We start from the raw sequence: 22065 nt of genomic DNA on the forward strand, positions 1-22065 counted from the left end.
CTGAATAGATCAGCAGAGGCTGCAGCAGGGGTGCACTGAATCAGTGATCCCCTGGCTGCCTTTGTCACTTCTCTTCCCCAGGCAGCATTGTCCAATTTTGGGGCTGTGTTGGCTGGCTGCCGACCTCTTTCCTCAGCATGGAAATTGCAGTTGTCTTGCATTTCCACTGTCTCATCTACAGCAAACCTCTGGTCTCAGCTGGATTCCTAACAGTTGGTTCAGCCCCTGGAGTGAATCAGGCCACTGAATTCTTGTTACACACTCATCATGACGAAAACACGAGCATTGCTGATGGTCCAGTACAACAACATATAGCATAACATTTTTCAGGTCCTGAACACCCAACAGGTATTTTTCATATTCCAGAAAAGTCAGGTACCTAACCTAAGAGCTTTTCAATAATGAGGAGGAGGCAGAAGGATGGGTGTGCACTTTAGTTCTGCTATATCTCTGTAACCTATATGACCTTTTTCAATTTGGTGACTCCTTTGGTTTGATTCAGAGACTTACCCTCAATCAATAAATCTAAGGTAATATTTTTTCTTCCCTTAATTTTTAGACAGACTAGTGGATATGGTACTGGCATAGGGATCCAGGAGACTTGAGTTTATTCCTTCCTTGCCACCGGCAGGCAAGTCACTTGACTTCTCTGTGCCTCTGTATTTTCTCCCACAGTTTGTCTGTCTTTTCCATTTAGGTTCTGAGCTCTTTGGGAAGGCACCATTTCTTACTATGTGCTTGTACAGCACAATGGGACCCTGCTTCAGTGGGGGTTTCTAGACACTGCTATATCATAAATCTAATGGCAAAGAGACATGATCTAGATCAGGGCTCGGCAACCTTTGGCACGCGGCTCGCCAGGGTAAGCACCCTGGCGGGCCGGGATGGTTTGTTTACCTGCCGCGCGGGCCGAGGGATGTGCTCGCCGCCGCTTCCTGCCGCCCCCATTGGCCTGGAGCAAACCGCAGCCAATGGGAGCCGCGATCAGCCGAACCTGCAGATGCGGCAGGTAAACAAACTGGCCCGTCCCACTAGGGTGCTTACCCTGGTGAGCCGCGTGCCAAAGGTTGCCGACCCCTGATCTAGCAGCTAAATCATAGAACTGGCAGACTCAAATCTTGGTACTGTTCCCTATTATGTCACAAACTAACTATGTGACCAAGAACAAATCATTTAACCTTTTTACCTCACTGAATTTATCTGTAAAATGGGGATAGTAATCCCTACCAATGTCAGTGGCCTGTTGTGTGAGCAACATGTTAACATTTGCAAAGCGCTCTGAGATCCCTGGTTGGAAGGCCCCACATAGGCCCACAATATTATTGTTATTATTTAACCAGCTTTTGAAATCCTTATTCAAATTTGACTCAGTCTTTAATTAAGAGGGGTCCTGCTGGAATAGGAACCAAATAAAACTAACCAAAGACTTCAAAATTTGGCCCACTATTACTATTCATATGGCAGAAAAAGCTCTCTCTTGGATACGACCCTTGGTTTTTGGTGCGCTTTTCCTAGATACCTATATTATGTAAACTGTTCTGTAATAAAGGTTACATTTGCTTTGAAGTCATCCTGAATTTTAAGCTGCCAGGGTCAGTAATTAAACTTGGCCATGTCTGTCAGGTTCAGGGCCAAAAAATTTTAAGATCATCTACTCAGCTGCTTCTTTTCTTCACCTGACTGAAATCAGTCTAGGAGGCAAGAAAACAAAAACTGACTGCAGGACTTTTACATGTACATGCTTTTTAAAAATTAGAGCATCGCTTATACCCTACACTATTCTACAGCAAACTATTTGTAATATTGGTAGAACCACACAATCATCCGTTATAGATGTGAAAAATAGTTTTGTAATATGTATATTTCCTCTCTCTGTTATCTATCTCATCACGTTCCTGTTGACTCTTTACATATACAAAGAAAGGGACTTAGATTTAGTGTACTTCAGTTACCCATAAAAAATCATCCAAATTCTTCCCATCTCCCATCTTGACTGCGGCAACCTCCTGTCTGGATTTCCTGACATCCACCTTGCTCCCCTGAGGTCCATTCAAAACACTGCTGAAAAAATCATCTTCCTGGCTTGTCCATTGCATCCTTGACCCAGCCACACCCACACTGACTCCACTTGCTTCACCATCTCCGCTGCAGTGAACCCAGGCTTCTACTCAAGGCCCTTTCCAACTTATCATAGCCCTTCCCAATGTACTGTAGTATCTCCCTTGTTACACGCTTTTATATCTTATCATGTCAAACCTGCCCCGTTGGCTTCACCAACCAGCCTCCATCAGCCATTTGTTCTCTTCTCCCACCATCACGCTTTCTCATCTGCCACTCCTCTGTCCTCTTTCAAATCTTTCCTCAATGGCCATGTCTACCATGTTGCTTACAGGAAATGCCAGCTAATTAATGGCTAGGTAGATGGACTTATATTTTTCATATATCCTATAAATAAAATACTCTCAGAACTCTCTAGCTGTACATATTTGGCCTACTTAAGTACAAGTCCGTATTGTTATTTCCCCCACCTTTCCTTCCAATTGTTTGTTACATTCCACTTGTAGCATTTTAGATTAATTAGATTGTAAGTTCTTTAGGGCAGGGATCATGTCTTCCTATATGTTTGTACAGGTATTGAGTGAAAAGGGGTCCTTGTCTTGACTGGGGTCTATAGTCACTACTGTAATATAAATAAATAATAACTCATCTTTTCATCACCTTAATGGCTGTGTGATCTGTGTGTATTTATGCAATTGCAGTAAGTAGCTGTAGAAAGCATTGTGATAACGTCAATAGGAGCCCAGTATGGGAATGTAAAATTAATGAGCTAGATGGTAATCTCCTTTTTAGGCAAATCACATTTTGTAATACAGCACACCCTCTCAATTAGTCTGTTCTCAGAAGCCAGAGAATCTGTGTATTGTGGTGAAGTGCACATTAAAATTGAGTGCGTTTCCCGGGAAGATCAGTGTAGCTGATAGTCAAAGTACAATAACCTTGTATGAAATGTAATCTTATAGCAGAGAGCATTATAGAGACAATGCACTGTACTTTCGTATTTGTGGGGTTTTTTTTAATGTTTCTGGGGGTATTTGTTAGTAAAGTGGAAGATATTTTAGCAGCTTTTGTTAAGAAAAACATAATAGGAAAGCCGAGCTGCGTCCTTCTGCAAGTTTGTGCTATGCCAAAGCACTGATCAAATCATTAGCAAAGTGTATGACTGGCAGAGAGCATGAAGACCTGTTTCTTGCTCTCCATGGTAATTATCATTCTCATCACAAAGGTTAAGATTCAGACTTCCCTTCCTAGTGCAACTGAGATCTGAATCACTTCATAATAAGCACTGTACTGCTAGAAAAGGTGCACTGTGCAGGCATCATAACTGCAGTTCTACTGGACTCTATCAGTGGAAAATGATTGAAAAAGGAAGTCCCTTGACAGAGGAAAATGTAGGGAATGTGAATCTTTGCTGATGGTAAAATGCTGCTGTCTTGTCTGCAGAATCTACTAGTTTTCTAGCATAAAGCAGGTTTCTGTATTTACCTGTTCTGTCATTTGTCTGAAAATGAATGCTTTCCCCTCCCCCACCCAGTTATGATGTGATCCTAATGAAGTGGCTGTGCTGTGCACATGAAATCAAAACACCTGTATAGGACACTGAAGACAGTTTTAAGTTAATTAGTAAAACCTGCTAAAACCTGCCCAATCCAGCTGTTTTTAACGTAGGCAAAATTCCAATTCATTTCATGGGCTCAATAGGAGTTTAACTGATTAAGGACTGTCAGATAGGGCACATTATTTGCAGTGATCAGATAGGGCAGAGGGTTAAGTTAAGGGCGCAATTTTGGAGACCAAGGTTCAAATCTGGTTTAGGTCCTCATCAGTGAACATTAATATACACCATGGCACCGCAGTGTAAATTGGCAAAAGTGGTGATTTTTGCTTAAGACTAGAGTAGGGAAGATGTAGCAGGTCACAGATCAGACTTGAAGAGATGAGAGCTGGTCAAAAACAATATTTTATTTTCAGAAAATGTCAAATTTTGAAAAAAATTGAAGTTTCCAATATAAAAAAGAAACAGTTAAAATGTGGAGAAAAAAATCCTGATTTTTTTTTTTCATCCCAGCTTTAGATATGGCCTAATTAATTTGTACTTTTAGTGGAATGATCTTGGATCACTGAAGTGCATGAGAGATTTGCTGGAGAGTGCAATGGGAGGGACAAGACCCGTAATGCAAAGCAGAACATGAAGTCCCAGAGGATTCAGGGGAGTGTTCTGACAGATGGGCAAAAGCAGCAGCTCAGCTCAGACAAACTGGAAAATCATCGTGGGTCACATTTTCAGAGAGGCCTCCACTCAGATTTGAATTTGGGGGCCCAAAAATGTAGAGGCTCTTGGTGGAAATGTTCCCTTGTGTACACCCTACTGTACTTTGCAAACTTCCTATACCTCCTCTTATGAAAAAGAACATTTTATATAAGTCTCACCCAAAGTAAATGACTACTACATAGGTGAGTTAAAGTTTGCACTTGAGACATTACGCAGCAAGTCATGAGCCAAGGCTGTAAAACATTTACCTGTTATGATTTTTTCATTAGTTGATTGGTACCCAATACCGTGCCAAATTCAAGGGGGTATTTCCGTTCATTTCAAATGAGATCCACCTACTTACCAAAAGTGATTATGACTCATGTTGTAACAGTGCCTCTCAACTCATAAATTTCACTATGTGAAAAAGTCCAGGAGCTCTGATGTATTTCACATCTTCATAGAGGGTATCTTAGTTTAGCTCTTTTCAAGTTTAGGAAATGGATAAACAAAAGAACTATGGGTTATACACAGAAGAGTGTCTGCTGACTTCAATTAACAAAAGCCCTCCTTTAGTTCAAATGGCAAAGCATTTTCCTGGAACATTTCCTGCCTCTTTGAGTTTTGTCTGAAAGTTAATTTATCAGCTGGCAAACATACTTAGGCACATGGAACTCAAACCTGCTTTCATTGAAGTAAATGGGAGTTTTGCCATTGGCTTCAATGAGAGCAGGTGCATACCCTTAATGAGGTGTGTAATGGTATCAGTGTACACATAGAAAACCTGGACTCAGTCAGCATTAGAAGCATTAAAGGAGAAGAACCATTTATAAGAATCCCAGAGCATGTGAATGGTGCATCATGGTGACATTTAAACCTTGATAAGGACAGTGAAAAGATCAAGTTGAAGAACAGAATTAGACATGAAGATACTGTCACATTGAAACTATTCACCTGCCACTTGGAGAAGTTTATAAAAGCCTTGAATAGGAAGGAAAAGGGCATCATGATAAATGAGAGCACCTAAGCCACATCAGATCAGCAGATAACATAGTCATCTTTGCTGAAATCCCTAAAGACCTTGAAGCACTGATGAGAGAATTAAACATGAAGAGTATGGCATGAGCAATTAGGATAAGGGAGGGTGGAATTGCCTCCAATAAGACTTGATGCCCAAACCTTCACCCCATATTGAAATCAGGCTTGACCCAAACCTTTGCACAGATATGAAAAAGTCAAAATGTTTCCCCCCTCATTATTTTTCCTGCCTCTCGCTAGGAATACAAGTGCTGGAATGCTGCAACTTGCTAGAATGTTTTCTTGCAGTATTTCCAGCTTGCCCTGAAATAAGAAGTACCAGAAATCTCATAGCAATGCTCTCATAGCCGGGGAGACCTATCTGCTTTGAGCAGTGATCTTGTCACACATTAAATAGATCAGGCTTGGTCACTATTTGGATAGAAGATATTATGGGGAAAACACAAGGTACTGCACAGAGCATGTAGGATGATTAAGTAGATGGTGCTCGGGTGCTCTTTTTCTCAGTCAGTATAAAACTGACTTCCCAGCATGCTGAGAAGAGGCTTTGCTTTTGCTAGCCAGTGTTGCTAACATTTGGATGAGATATGTTGCCAAGCTCCTTACCACTTGTCTTTATTATATGATTTTTCTTTTCCTCAACTAAGGTACCTACATTTTGCCTAACTGAATATCTCATGAGGTTTCAATGGCACATGTTGTTCGTCTTCACTTCTTGCCCTAAACAGTTGTGTTACTGTGCACTGCTGAAGAGTGGCTGTGTTTCACTCCAGACGGTTCTGCTTTCAGCTGTGTATAAAATTATTCTTTATAGTCTGGGCTCAGTTCTGCTTTGCCTTGCAGTTCCATGGATTCAATTGGAATACTTCATTAGCAGAGAAATTGCCCCATAAAAATGGAAGCTGGGTCTAAGCCACCTTTAAAAAAAATGACATGTTAAATATTTGGCAATACCCACAATCAAAATGAGTCCATTTGAATCTGTGCCCCTGGTCACTTTTACTTTCCCTTGGTGTCAACAGGCCTCCTCAGTCAGTCCTTCTGTTAGCATTTTGGTTTTTCCCAGAGGGTGATCTGCTGATTACTAGTTTAATGAGTAAATGAGGTGTAGCTGAGGAATGGTGTGGTGTTGGAGGCCATGCCTTTAAGGACTGAGCTTCCCAGACAGAGATTCTGGGTGGAGTGCTCTTGTTATGCACAGTCAGCTGGAACCAAACACACAAAAAACAGAGCTTTGGCTAGCAGCACCTTAAGCATTGAGTGATCACTGACTAGCATATGGTGCCAGGAATACAGCACACGAAGAAGATATGCTTAGTGGAGGAATGGAGCACTTAAAAGCCCCAGCAGAGTTGAAACTCTTTGGAAATATGGAAGACAACTGGAGAAGGTGTAATCAGCACTTTACTCTGTATCTACAAGCATTGGAAGGCAGCAAAAAGGAAGATAGTCACTGGTTCTGAAGCCCTTGATGTGTTTAATAATTTTCAGTTAGCACAGGGAGAGGAGGCTGCCTAGGAAATCGTAGTATAGAAATTTGAGAAGTGCTGCACTCCACTTAACAATGAAACATATGAGAGTGATGTTTTTAAACCAGAAGTGCAAACAGAAGGTGAAACCATAGAAGATTGGCACTAGATCAATCACAAAATCTTTCAATTTGGAGAGGCTAAATGAGTCCCTGATAAGAGACCTGCTCATGGTTGGCATCTGGGACAACAAAATCAGAGAGAGACTATTTGAAGACCCAGAATTAACCCTCGGGAAAGGAATTAGAATTTGCCAAGCAAAGGAAGTCACTCAGTCTAGACTGAAGCCTGGGGTGGGGCGGTGAACTGTGCTCTGACACTGTGGCCATGACAGAGAATCCAAAACATTACAAGAAAAGAGACCTGAGGCAGAAAGGCATACAGTGCTCAGAGGCCACCAAAAGAGCACATGTAGCAACCAGAACAAGTGGACTTGCTTCATCCTAACAGCAGTAATGCTGATGTTCCCAGGGAGTCCTGAAGGTCCAAGGAGCAGCACAGAGCACCTCAAAGACTAACTGAACTTTGTTGGAAAGTTTAGTTATTAGGTCTGTTATAAGTATTTACAGTTGTGTATTAATATTAAGGTTTTAAAATATTATTAATTTTTTCCCTTGAAAGTCGACAGAAAATGGAAAGCCCTTCCCTTGAAAAATTTCACGTTTTTGAAAACATTTTCATCCTGAACTCAGATGAAACATCAAAATTGTAACATTTTGTTGTGGGAAGGGATTTCAAGAAAAACATCTGTTGTGGGAGACCCTAAGTGGAATTTTCCAGCTTCTCAGTTGCTTACATGGAAAACTCTTGTCATTTTTACTTTCTTAGAATGTGAAACTGACGAGCCTTCTAGTGTTGCTGCTGGAGAGGCAGAGAGCCTGGCTGTTCTCTGTACTCTCTACCCCTGTAGCTGCGGAGGGGACAGGTAAGTGGAGTGGCCAGGCTCTGCTTCTTCAGCCTCCAACCTGGGAAGGGGCTGAGAGTCAGGGAGGCCAGAGGGTCAAGGTGTTCAGCCTTAGCAGCCCTCCTGGAAAGCCTGTGGCAAACATTGACAAGAGTTTGCCAAGAGGGAAGCTGGGGAGACCTCATTTAGGTACTCTTAACAGAAAGTGGAAAATCAGAATTTTCTGTCAAAACTGAAATTTCCTGGAGAAAGTTTTGGTTTTGTAAAAAGGACATTTTTCACTTTTCATACATGGAAGGGAAGGTGCGGCATTGGGGACTGTGTCCGTTAAGGACTTAGCTTCCCAGATAAAGAGTTTGGGTGGGGCATCGTGAAGCTCTTATTGTTATGCAAAGCAAGTTGGAATTAGACAAAGAATAAAGCAGAGCTCTTGCTGGCACCTTAAGCACTGAGTGATCACTGACAACCACAGGTGGTGAGGAGAGAAGCCTGTGCTCTGAAAGATGCTCTGTGCCTCATTGAAAAATCAAGGCATACTACGGTTCCAGACTTTTTAAAATGTGTCTTTGTTCACCAATTCTGTGTATAGTTTGGAAAGCATCTAACAAAGGCATCATTGTCAGAAATAGCTCCTGTTTTCTTGTCCACTTTTAGCATTTTATCTTGGCTATAAAGTGCAGCCCACACAATAAGTAAAGCAATATCCCTAGCTATTTGTCTTCTTAATAGGCAGAGTTGCATGGGAGAAGGCAGGTGTGGGCTCTGGGGCCTCCAATAGCCACCCTTCCTTGCAGAAAACTTTCTCAGTCAGACTTTAGAATGAGCTCTGAGAGACCCAGCATTCATGTACTTTGCCTCTAGTTTTATTTTTAGTGATTTCATTTTTCTGCCATTTTTTTTTTATTTTGTCAAGATCTATTACCAGCACTGTGAAGTTTCAATTCCAGCCCTGTGACTTGTTCTCTTCTTGTGAAAGTTAATTTTTGTCAATGAAATAGTTTCCTGTAAAGCACCTTATTGTTGGGTGTTTAGCAGATTAGATCCGAAAGTTTTTTTAAACTACCTCAGACGAACACCAATAAAGTGTCTGGTGTTAAGACCCTTAGTTGCTGATGGAGTAAATCATAGAATCATAGGACTGGAAGGGACCTCGAGAGGTCATCTTCCAGTCCATTTCCCTGCACTCATGGCAGGACTAAGTATTATCATTCTAGACCATTTCTGACAGATGTTTGTCTAACCTGCTCTTAAAAATCTCCAATGGCGGAGATTCCACAACCTCCCTAGACAATTTATTCCTAACAAAGGGAAGAGAGCAGTTGTAAAAATGATCCCCACATTGACTTTTACATAAAAAATGGACATTACTGGTCAACATAGAGGTCCAAAGACCCCAGAAATCTAAACTATGATTTATGTCTGGCTTCTGTCTCTCTATTGTGAGAAGAACCACAAGTCCTGATTTGAACATCCTTAAAATTTGGGAAATTTTGGATCCCAAGCCAGCTCTGAAATGTGTGGTTCAATAGGTACTTCTTAACTGGTCTCTACTCTCTCCCTCTAAGATCCAAGTGAACACTAAAAAGATTGTTCTTGCTTTTGCTAAAATAAAGTGATAAAGAATCCAGCACACAGACAAAACAGATGAATGATATTCTCCTTCATTTTAGTTGTGAAGAATGTCATAGAAACAACATTGTTAATGATTTTCATGTCTTTCATTGGTTTATCCAAACCACAGAATATTTCTACTTCTTGAATTAGCATTTGAAATATTTATTTTTCCTTTGATTGAACATTTTTTGAATTTTTTTTATTTTCACAGACACAGGAATAAAAATCTCCTTAAAGGTTAAGAAGGAGAATTTGATTTCTGTCAAACAGAATTTTCTTTAACAGTCATCACACATCCGCTAAGATGATGAGTTATTGGTTGTCAATCCTGTATATATCGACCGTAATCTTCCAGAATCTGTCCTTCTTATATGTGTTAAAAGAGAATATGCTGTGAGCTATAGAACAGAATTAATTATTTTTCCTCTAGAAGAAGAAAAGAGAAGATAATTGCTAAAATAACACTTCGATCAAAGATGTCTCTAAATGCTGAGTACTGTGTAAGGCAAACTTCAAAGCTCCTTCAAAACTAATAAACTTATCAATGCTCTCACACAAGTTAAACTTTCTAACTTTTCATTAAAATACTATTTGGAAATTTTCATTTTTATAATTACTTTTGACCTGTTAAAAAGCAAACGAAGAATGGATGTTGCAAAAGAACACGTAAATATCTAGAAATCTTGCTCATTCCTGTAGATGTTTTTGAAGAGATTATTTTCATGTCTGTCTTTGAGGATTGTTTTTAACTCCTGTTGGTTGATAAAGTTTTAATGACTTTCATGTTGGTCACCTCTGTATTAGGATGGCTAAGTAAAAATTCTGTAGAGCTCTATTTTAGAGAATACTGCAAGTAATACCTCTCAAACATTCCTTCCTACTTACAGACGTAGATGTAGCTTTGAAGGAAAGAAATGCTGAAACTCTCATTACTTTGTGTGCATGGCTGTGTATAAAGAGAACAGAGGGGATTTTGCAACTAAATGCATTTTGCTGGGCATCCCAGTAAGTTTAGTGATGTTAATGTTACATTTTAGAATTCAATGGAGATGGCTTTCGTCAGTGAACAAATAACACAATGTGACTCACTTGTGTAAAACAAATTCTGCATTTTCAAATTTAGAGGTTTTTATGAGAGTTGGTTGAATTAGTCATTGCAAATAAACTATTCAGCAAGGGTAGCTTTTTTATCTTGTTTGTAAGTTTTTAAAGACCTGATCCTGATTTCTACCAAGTATGCATTATTCAAAAGTCTTTGCTAACAAAACGAAGCCAGTGGGTTATTTGTAAACTCTTCGCTTTGTCTATTTGCTATTGGTTATTTGTGATGTATGATTGGGTATCTACATCAGATGGCATTTTTTCTGCCCTCTGCCCACTCCTGTTGATTGGATAACTAAAACCTTTTGAGGAGATGAATAATGTGCTTCTCAACTCAACTATGTCAATATTTCTCAAATTTTTCATAGTTAAGCCCCTTTTTAGGAAAATGAAACCACTCACATTCCCCCTCAAAGGCCTTCCCAAAATGAGCTGTCTCAGTGGATTGCATTTATTAGTTAAAATAGCCACAAACCACTTCCTATATTGTTCAGCCAGCTCTTGCTTTCATTATGGCATTACATATCTAGCTAAAGCTTAGCAAAACAGCATTCACAAATATTGTTGTGACTAAAACCCACTGATTTGGTTTGCTTGTATTCACAATAATTTTTACTTGGCTTGTTCAGGAGGAGTGAGAATGTATTTGCAAATTTGTTCATGGACAGAAAAGCTATTGCAAATACTAGTGTGAATAAACACAAGAGTAATTCACACCAATACTGGTTTCATGGCCATTTTTAAAAGCTCTGTTTAAGACGCATACAATACATTTACTGAACTATTATGATTGTTCATGGATATTTGTGGACAGGAAAAGAAAATGTGCCTGTTTATAAAGCTTTGGTCATTCAACAGAGAGCAAAAACAATACCATATGACCTAGGTGACTGTGATGGGACGTGCCCGTGTCCCACTGATAGCAAACCTAAGGCGTATCACTGCACACGGGCAGTGCCAATTAGGCGCACCTGCAGACTCTGCTCTACTTGAAGAAGGGGAGCTTAAGAAAATGAAGCTGGCCACAGACTTGGGGGAGTTTGCCCAAGAGAAGAGCCCAGCAGCTAGGGGAGCCCAGCCTGAGGCAGTGACTAGCCTTCCCTTCCTCCCCTTCCCTCCCCTTGTTTAGGAGAGACAGATACTGCAGCCCTGAGAAGGATCTGGACATCTATTCTTCATCAGTGCCCTGTAGCCAGACCCGAGGAGCCGCGCCAGAAAGTGGAGGTAATTAGACCCAGAAAGGACGCTGGGAGTGAGCTCAGTGAGCTTGCCCAGGAGTTGGGGCTCTTGTAGGGGACCCAGGGCCAGAGACTGGAAAAGGCTATGTTTGAGCTCAGGCTGAGGGTTGGCTGACTACAGTGACCAATTTCATTAGGATACATTTATTGGATACGTTATTTGTAATGACCAATTCAACTAGCTATACACAGAACCAAGACTATATAAGTGAACCCTCCCCACCCTCCTTAACGTGTGTTTTGGGGACTTATAGTGTATTACAACACTAGGGTGACCAGATGTCCCGATTTTATAGGGACAGTCCCGATTTTGGTATATTTTTCTTATATAGGCTCCTATTACCCCCCACCCCCTCCTGATTTTTCACATTTGCTGTCTGGTCACCCTATACAACACTGTAGGCAAAATTTGACTAATTACATTTCATGTGTACAGGCTTTCTTTCATGGCGGGAGGCTGCTGGAATCTTTAGCATCTATTGGTGTGGGAGGGAGAGGGGATTGTTTTGCTTTGTTTTAAATGTGCATAACTCTGCTTAATGTATTTTCCCATTAAAGCATTGTGAAGAATAGTACATTTAAACTATAAAACATTGCTAGATGCCTGATCTTGCAGTCCCTCCATGTGTGGAACTACCTTTGGTGTCAATGGGAGTTTTGCACATGAAACGATTGCATGATCAGGCCTGACACCTTGAACAGTTTGTTATTCTAATAGCAGCTGAGCTGACTCACATTGAGATAATTGACCTTGACTTCTCATACATGTCTTCCTTTCAGCTTAGGATGTGTAACTTGCAGAGGATTGAATTCTGTTCTCTTGGAACAGCAATGGGGGAAGGACAATTGCTCAGAGCCATGAAGCTGGAGCTAAATTACTGCTGCAGACACAAAAGGTTGCAGATCAGATGTTAACATACATCCTATGGTATAGTGGCTTTACACAAAGGTATAGGTGTCTTGTTATTAGTTATTATTTATATTCTGGTAGTGTTGACTATGTTCTAGGGACATTCAACATAGGAAGACACAGTCCTTGAACTGAAAAGCTCACAGTTGCAGCCTGAAATAAATACCAAACATTCGACCAGAATTTTAAATGATTCACTGCATGTTTCCAAAGAGAACAGTATATAAATACAATCCTAAATGCTCTTCTTTCACATGCAGACTATGGGGCAGATTCTGCTCTGTTACCCTAGTATTAATTTGGAGTGCAACTCAATGAAGACCATGGGATTAGTGCAGATTTTAGGGCAAGTCCATATGGGCAGCCCCTTACACATTGATGGAAATGGAACACTGTGTAAACATAAGGGCCCTTTGCAGAGTTGGGCTTTGGAATATTGTAACAGAGATCAGAATCTAGACATCTGTGCTGAGTGGACACTGGCTCTGTGGATAATCCAAACAGAAAAAATGAAGGAGAGCAAAAACCTGAAAGATGATCTTTTTTTCCGAGTATAGTTGAAAGGTTACAAAATCTACTTCCACCCATATCAACATTCTGAATTCGTACAGGAAACGTGTGCTGGCTTCAGCTGTCAGTCAGTGTTTAGAAATGTCACCAATAATTTGTACTCTGGAAGTGATCAGCTTGTGGACTCTGGGCTCTCATTGGATCCACTCATTTCAGTTAAATCTTGTTTTGTAAGCAGCTTGGCGGTACATAAGCTATTGAAGCTCTAATGAATCCAGGAATAACTTCAAATTGCCAGACTAGATTTTTTTTTTAATTTGGTGAAAAAAATGTGCTTTTGTGTGAGCAAAATTTCTTTAACCACATAATTGCTTCAAATCTTCACTGAGCAGACAAATAGTTTTGCTATATACTTTGGCTTGGCTTCTCATATTTCTGTGGGAAACTACAAAGTCAGGAGTGACGAATACATATGCAAGTTGGGTCAGAAGTTGTAAATGTGTGAAACTGTGGTGTTTTCATACCTTAGCCTACTAAGCGTGGAAGATTTTTTTTTTTAAATGTCCATTTAGGGAACTGTGGAATACAAAAACAGAAGTCTGCACAGCAGCTGCCTCTCTTGTTTCACTAGCTGTTTTTTGTGGTTTAAGTGCAGTCCATAATTTCAACTCTTGATGTATTTTAGACTTCCAATTGGATCTTCCCATATTGAAAAGTAATATGTCACCTTCTCTTGCTGGATCAAGCAGGAGCTGACACTCAGGGGGAACAAGAATGCATATGAGTGCACTCCAGTGCTTATGTGAAGCATTCACTGGGATAGCGTAATATGGCTTTTTTGCAAGTACACTATCTATCTATCTATCTATCTATCTATCTATCTATATATATACACAGACATATTCCTTGCCCCTGAGTGCTAGCAGTCTGCTGCTATTATTGCCTCACGATGCAATCACAATACAATCTATGGATTAGAAATAAAAAAAAGTCCTGTCGGTCACATGTGACATATTATTGGCCTAATCCTCCAAGCGGGTATAAATTGTTACCATTCAGGTTTAATGGTTTTTTATCTACTTTCGCACTCATTTTGCGCAGGTGACAATGACAACATAAAGTGCAGGGCAATGGAGAATCAGCTCTATATTTCCAAGTTCCTTGTCTAGTTTTAAATGTCCCAAGCATATTCCCGCTAGTTTTCATATCAAATTTTGATAGATTTCTTGTTAAGATTGGGTTAAGGACTGGCTGGAATTAGTTAAAAGCCTCTCAGTTAGTCAGTGCGGGGTGGGTGTCAGGAGCTATAGGAGGGAGCTGTGCTGTTGGAGGAACGAAGTAGTACGAATCCATATCAGGTGCAAGGAAGGAGGCCCTGAGGTAATTGTGAAGAAGGTATTGAGTGGGGGCTGCTGTGGGGAAGTAGCCCAGGGAATTGTACATACCCTAATTCCAAAAAGTCAGCTTTCATAGCTGCTAAGTTTAGGGTCCCTGGGCTGGAGCCTGATTAATCCCCTCCCTGATTAATCACTGATACTGGGAGACAACAGAGACTGTGTGAGGGAGGGTTGTTTCTCCTCACCTCCCTTGCTGGCTTATGATGAAAATGGCTCAGTAGACTGTGACCCTTGCCTCTAGAGAGAGAAGGGTTACGTGGAGGGTCACAGTGAGCCTCTGAGGCTAGCAAAAATCCGTCAGGAAATGCAGGACCCACGGAGTCAAGGACAGAACTTTGTCACAACTGGTGTTAGGGGTGGGATCATCATTCACAGCGTGGCGGAAGAAAGAGGTTAAAGGGAAAAAAAAGTGCACTGGGGTTTTGGATTTGTTTTTGGTTTGGTTTTTTTTTTGGTTTGCTTTGTATCAAAATGGAGGAGGTGGTAAGAGCTCTGGTACAAGCCACTGCAGCCCAGCAGGAGGCCACCCACGTTCAGGCAAAGGCGCAACAGGAGTCTATGCGGCTACAGCAAGAAACCAATCAATTGTTAATGGGCCAGGCAACCCAAGATCGTGCCCTCTTGCGAGAGGTAGTGGACCAGCTAAAGATCCTCACCACCCAGGCCCGGGGGTCAGATGGGACGCGAACCCTGAGGGCCACTGGTTGTCTGCCAAAGATGACGTCAGAAGATGACGTAGAGGCATATCTCCTCTCATTCGAAAGGACTGCTCAGTGTGAGACATGGCCCCAGGAGCAGTGGGCCAGCATTCTCGCCCCTTTTTTGTGTGGAGAGGCCCAGAAGGCCTACTTTGATTTGCCTGCCACGGACGCCACTGACTATACCCGACTGAAGGCAGAGATCCTAGCATGATCAGGGGTGACGGCAGCGGTACGGGCCCAGAGGTTCATGGAGTGGAAGTACCAGGAGAACAAACCCCCGAGGTCCGAGCTATTCGACCTCATACATCTCGCACGGAAGTGGTTACAGTCCGAGGTGTGCAGCCCGGAGGAGATTTTGGAAACCCTGGTCATGGACCATTACATGTGAGGACTGCCACCAGATCTCCGCAAATGGGTAGGCCAGAACGATCCATCCACCTATGATGAGATGATCATGCTGGTAGAAAGACGCATGACAGCCACGGAATTGACCCGACTACCCAAGGAAGGCCCCTTTCGAAGCAAGCACCCGACCCCAACCCTGGAAGGTGGGACAGCCAAACCCCTGGGGAGTCCTAGGTGGAGGAAGGGGGGGGGGGCTGAAAACCAGCGGGGACCTCAGAAGGAAGGGATTGGCCTGAGTGGGGGGAACCCTGGGACTAAACCCCCCACTCAGGGGAGTGATTAGAAACAATTATAGATGTTCTGCATGTGGGAAGTGGGGACACATAGCAGCACAGTGTCCCAGCACTGAGGAGCCTATGCAATGCAACTTGGGGGACTGGGAGATCCCATGATCCCTTATCCACCTTGCAGGCGTCGCATTAGCCCCGCATAACTACACCAGGCCGGTGAAGATAAATGGAGCAGAGACTACAGCTCTTGTGGACTCAGGGAGTACCATCACCCTTATATTGGGTAAGCTGGTAAAAAGTAGCCAGCTGCTACAAGCCAAATGTATAGCAGTGACATATGTGCATGGGGCCGTGAGCCATTACCCCACCATCCCAGTGGAGATAGAGGTTCAGGGGAACCCCATTGAGGTGACAGTGGGCGTAGTTCCTAAACTCCCATATCCTGTAGTCATTGGGAGGGACTATCCAGGGTTTGATAATTTACTCCCCCCGGAGAGACTGGAGGGAAGTGGGGACCCTGATGGCAGCGACTTATCATTGGGGGAATGTCAACCCCCAATGTTTGCTGAGATTTCTCAGGATCTATTCTCAGCCCCCCAAAAAGCCTGGAAGACAAAAAAAGAGAGGAAGGCTGCGAAGGCCTTGGGAACCCGGATCCTGACCCAGGGCCAGAAGACCGCCCTAGTAGGCAGAGGGACATGAGCAGCCATCAGAGAAACTACCACTATGGAAGGTGAGCCAGAGGCTGGCCCCAGCCATGACAGCAGTGAGCCGCTGGAAGAAGCAGAAGCTGGCCCCTGGGAGCTCAGACAGGTTAGTCCCGGGAGAGAGACTTTCGGGCGGGACCAGGCAGAGGACCCTAGATATGATAACGTCAGGAAAGAGGTGGCTGAGATAGATGGGATACCAGTGGAGGGGAAGGTCCGGGGTCCAGGACCTTACTTTATAGTGAAGAAAGATCTCCTGTACCGCGTGGTGCAAATGCAGGAGCAGGAGATGCATCAACTTCTGGTGCCACGAAAACATCAGAAAGCCATATTGAGCCTCGCCCACAGTCACCTGTTTGGAGGACACCTAGGGGTAGAGAAAACGCAGGCATGGATCCTGCGGAGGTTCTTCTGGCCAGGAGTACATGAAGATGTCCGGCGATACTGCACCTCTTGTCCAGAGTGTCAGCTACATAGCCCTCACCCCTTTGATACCTCTTCCAATAATAGAGGTACCATTTGCACGCATAGCCATGGATCTGATTGGACCCCTAGAGAAGACAGCTAGGGGCCACCAACATGTGCTTGTTGTACTAGACTATGCAACCCGATACCCAGAAGCCGTCCCCCTACGCAACACGGCTTCCAAGACAATAGGTAAGGAGCTAGTACAGATCTTTTCCCGGGTTGGGCTACCCAAGGAGATACTGACTGATCAAGGGACACCTTTCGTGTCCAAGTTGATGAAAGATCTCTGTTCATTGCTCCATGTACAAGCCCTACGGACCTCTGTATACCACACTCAAACAGACGGCCTTGTGGAAAGGTTCAATAGGACCCTCAAGGGCATGATCAGGAAAGTGGTGAGCCGGGATGGGAAAGATTGGGATACCCTATTGCCTTACCTCATGTTCGCCATCCAGGAAGTCCCACAAGCCTCCACAGGTTTCTCTCCATTCAAACTACTATACAGGCGCCACCCCCGGGGCATATTGGATATAGTCAGAGAAGCCTGGGAAGAGGAGCCAAATCCCGGAAGGAACATAGTCGAGCATGTACTGCAGATGAGGGATCGGATAGCCCGAGTTACACCCATTGTACGTGAACACTTGGAGAAAGCACAGGAAACCCAACGAACCCATTATAACCACCAAGCAAAGCTTCGATGGTTCCAACCAGGGGATCGAGTGATGGTCCTGGTGCCCACAGCAGAAAGTAAGCTGTTGGCCCAGTGGCAGGGACCCTATGAAGTGATCGAAGCCGTGGGAGAGGTAAACGATAAGGTGTGGCAGCCAGGCCGAAGGAAACCGGAGCAAATTTACCACATCAATCTTCTAAAACCTTGGCATGATCGAGAGGCATGCTTAGTCACCCAGGAGACCCTTCCCCAGGAGGATAACTTACATGAGCAAGTGAGGATATCACCCGACTTGACGCTGATCCAAAAGATCGAGGCAGCCGACATGATTAATCCCAACCGAGATGTGTTCTCTACAAAACCGGGGCGGACGACTGAGACCTATCACCATATCCGCACGATCCCCGGAGCCAAGGTAACATTGAGACCCTACTGAATCCCAGCATCTAAAAGAGAAGAAATCAAGGCCGAAGTAAAGAAAATGTTAGAATTAGGGGTTATTGAAGAATCTTACAGTCAGTGGTGCAGTCCAATTGTTCTAGTGCCTAAACCTGACGGTACCATGAGATTCTGTAATGACTTTCGCCGACTGAATGAAGTATCCCAATTCGATGCATATCCCATACCACGCATCGACGAACTGGTTGACCGACTGGGTAGTGCCCGATTCTTGACTACACTGGATCTGACAAAAGGGTATTGGCAGATTCCCCTGACCAAAGAAGCTAAAGAAAAGACAGCGTTCTCCACCCCGGACGGGCTATTCCAGTACACCGTCCTCCCTTTTGGGCTACATGGGGCCCCGGCCACATTCCAGCGCCTCATGGATAAGCTGCTGCGCCCCCATACTAGTTATGCAGCCGCATACTTTGTTGATGTCGTCATCCATATGCCAGACTGGGGAACCCACTTGGAGAAAGTTGAGGCAGTACTGCACACCTTAAGGCGGGCTGGCCTCACTGCTAATCCCGCTAAATGCACCATAGGGCTAGCATAGGCTAGGTACCTGGGATATATTGTAGGGAGGGGCATAGTGAATAAGCTAGAGGCGATTGAAAACTGGCCCCGGCCGACCCGAAAGAAGCAGGTCCACGCATTCCTAGGCGTGGTAGGCTATTACCGATGTTTTATTCCCCATTTCGCCACTAGGGCAAGTCCCCTAACAGACCTGGTGAAGGCCCGAGGTCCAGACATGGTGAAGTGGACCGATGCAGCAGAGGGGGCATTCATAGACCTTCGGACGGTCCTCTGTAATGACCCTGTACTCATAGCCCCGGACTTTAACAAGGAATTTATCTTACAAACAGATGCTTCCGAGGTGGAGTTGGGGGCAGTTCTGTCGCAAATGGTGGGGGAAGAGGAACACCCAATCCTCTACCTAAGCGACATGTGATGGGGCAAGGCCAGATGGCTACAGTATAGTAGTGAGGAACAGGTATGTTAGCCCCAGGCTAAACAAATCCCTGGTACCATGGTAACCAAATGGCAGTTGCTCCAGGTTAATCAAGACACCTGGGGCCAATTAAGATCCTTCTAGAAGGCAGGAGAGACAGCTAGATTGATTGGGACACCTGAAGCCAATCAAGGACTGGCTGGAACTAGTTAAAAGCCTCTCAGTTAGTCAGTGCGGGGTGGGTGTCAGGAGCTATCGGAGGGAGCTGTGCTGTTGGAGGAACGAAGTAGTACGAATCCATATCAGGTGCAAGGAAGGAGGCCCTGAGGTAATTGTGAAGAAGATATTGAGTGGGGGCTGCGGTGGGGAAGTAGCCCAGGGAATTGTACATGCCCTAATTCCAAAAAGTCAGCTTTCATAGCTGCTAAGTTTAGGGTCCCTGGGCTGGAGCCCAGAGTAGAGGGCGGGCCCGGGCTCCCCCCTTCTCTCCCTGATTAATCACTGATACTGGGAGACAACAGAGACTGTGTGAGGGAGGGTTGTTTCTCCTCACCTCCCTTGCTGGCTTATGATGAAAATGACTCAGTAGACTGTGACCCTTGCCTCTAGAGAGAGAAGGGTTACGTGGAGGGTCACAGTGAGCCTCTGAGGCTAGCAAAAATCTGTCAGGAAACGCAGGACCCACGGAGTCAAGGACAGAACTTTGTCACACTAGTTATACCTTCCTTTACCACACTCAACAATTGCTCTCCTTTCTGAGTTTTTAGTGCATTCAGATACCAATATTCCAGGGCGTTCTCTGGAATTTCCCCCACCCAACCTCCCAGGTTTGAAATAGTTTGAATTTGGTGCCCTTCTGCGCACGTTGCAAAAGTCATCTGTTTGCCTGGGTGTTTGGAAAGAGAGGATTGTGTATATTTTAAATGATGAATAGGTGGAAGAGAGTTTTTGTAGGTGGCTTGTTGGCTAAGCTCCTGTTGAACTGATTATTGTGATGCTTCTGAGATTTAAGTGCATTGTTAATGATGTGTAAGGGCACCTCTAGCCCTTGATAGGCATCTTTTTAGTTACTGAAATCCAAATAAAAAAAATAAACAAAAATACTAGTAGACAATTGTCATATTACTCCCCAATTCATTGTTTACCCAAATTTTTAATATTACCTTATGCAGAATCTTCACCTCTTTAATCATTAGAGATGTTCTTCTCTGAAGCCCCTTTAGTTTGCCCACATCCTCTAGGTGCTGAGCTGCTCACGGAAAGGAAGGAGAGGAAAGTGATTACAGAAGCAGGATAAACTTGGAATGTAGGAAGCTGTGGTTGAATTCTTCTGTGTGCAAACTGGATCAGAAACTGCAAGCACAGGGCAGCAAGGAGTATTTTCAGATTTTGGCTTGCAAGGACAGGAAGAAACTCAAATGCAACATGACCACAAGAGGAAGTGGGTAGCTCGAGAACAGGAGGATGTATGGCTGCCACCTGCCTCCTTCTGGGCTGAGTAGCTGGTGTGAGCATGTTTTGTTTGGATTCATTTCAGTCCATCTTTCTGAACTTCTGCTTCCCGTAGTCCTGGCTCCCTTCACAATGGCATCTCCCCAAAGACCTCTATTATTTTGCTCCAGGTAAGTAACTTTATACTACTGCAGCTGCCATAGCCAAATCCTAGGAAACAAATATGTAAATAAATTAAAGCAAGAGAAAGGAAAAGGAGAGGCATTAATTACCAACATTTAGATCATAATTGTCTGATAAATGTTCTAATAACTGCACGTTTCTCTCAGGGATCAAAGAGTCAACAGAGAGGCATGTGGAGATGCTGCTTGCTTTGGTTTTTTTATATACTTATCAGTGGGGAAACAAAAATAAACATAGTAGATAACGCCAAATGAAATGATTGACTGGGAAGTTAGAGTCCTGAGCAACCTTGATACCTTTTCCAGCGTAAAGTTTTGCTAATGCTGTGCAGTGCATCTCAGGAGAAGAGATATTAGTTAATTAGTTAATGTTTGTAATGTAAATGTTGGTAAATTAGTTAATGGGCTAGTTTTACCCCCAGGAGAGAGCGGCTGAAGTGGAAAGTCCGCTGAGGGAGGATGGGGAGGGAGAGATTGTGATGGAAAGTGGCTGCAACTTCCCTCAGGCTGGCGTGGTGAGCATTGGGCATTGCCCCCAAAGCCAGCAATTCTAGCTGGAAAAAGTGTGTAGCTGGGGTGGTGGGGGACTGCTTTGATTCTCTGTATCCCTTCTGCTGCTGTCAGAGCTCCCATAGATATTGGCCTCTCAGCAATTAAAATGGCTTCCCCTGGAAGGAATCTCAGGGCATGCCCACACTTGGAGCTGGCGGTGGGATTCCCAGCTTGTGGAAACATACTCATGCTAGCTCTGATCAAGCTAATGTGCTAAAAATAGATTGTAGCCATAGGCCAACCTAGGCACCCCATATAGACCAAGGCATGTACTTGGGATGGCTAACCCATCCTGCTGCTCATGCCATTACAGCTACACTCCATTTTAGAGTGTGTGGGGTGGAGGAGGTAGGAAGACCCCCTTCCACTGGTCTTCACTGATGCAGGGAAGTGTCATTTACCCCTACCCATTTACCCCCTACCCATGCCAAACTCCATATAGGTGGCCTAGTAATCAACGTAAGCAGTAAGAATTGCATATAAGGTAATAACTAAATATTGCAAGTTCAGTGATTCTGAATGCATGACTCTGGCTAGAGTGTGCATAATATACCTACTTTACCTCCCAGACACAGACTTTATAACCCTGCTAATTGATCAACGGGAACTGGAAGATGAGATTAAAAGTGAGGTCGTGTAAAATCCATGATGGAAAACAACAGATAAGACAAACTGTGGAGCAACCTATCTTGTATCTGTGGCCTACATCACTGTGCATGTTTAAGGCCCATAAAAACCGCTGTTATAAAATCGAC

Source organism: Terrapene carolina, unplaced genomic scaffold, assembly GCF_002925995.2.
Source record: "Terrapene carolina triunguis isolate 2854851 unplaced genomic scaffold, T_m_triunguis-2.0 Scaffold111, whole genome shotgun sequence".
NCBI classification, from domain to species: domain Eukaryota; kingdom Metazoa; phylum Chordata; order Testudines; family Emydidae; genus Terrapene; species Terrapene triunguis.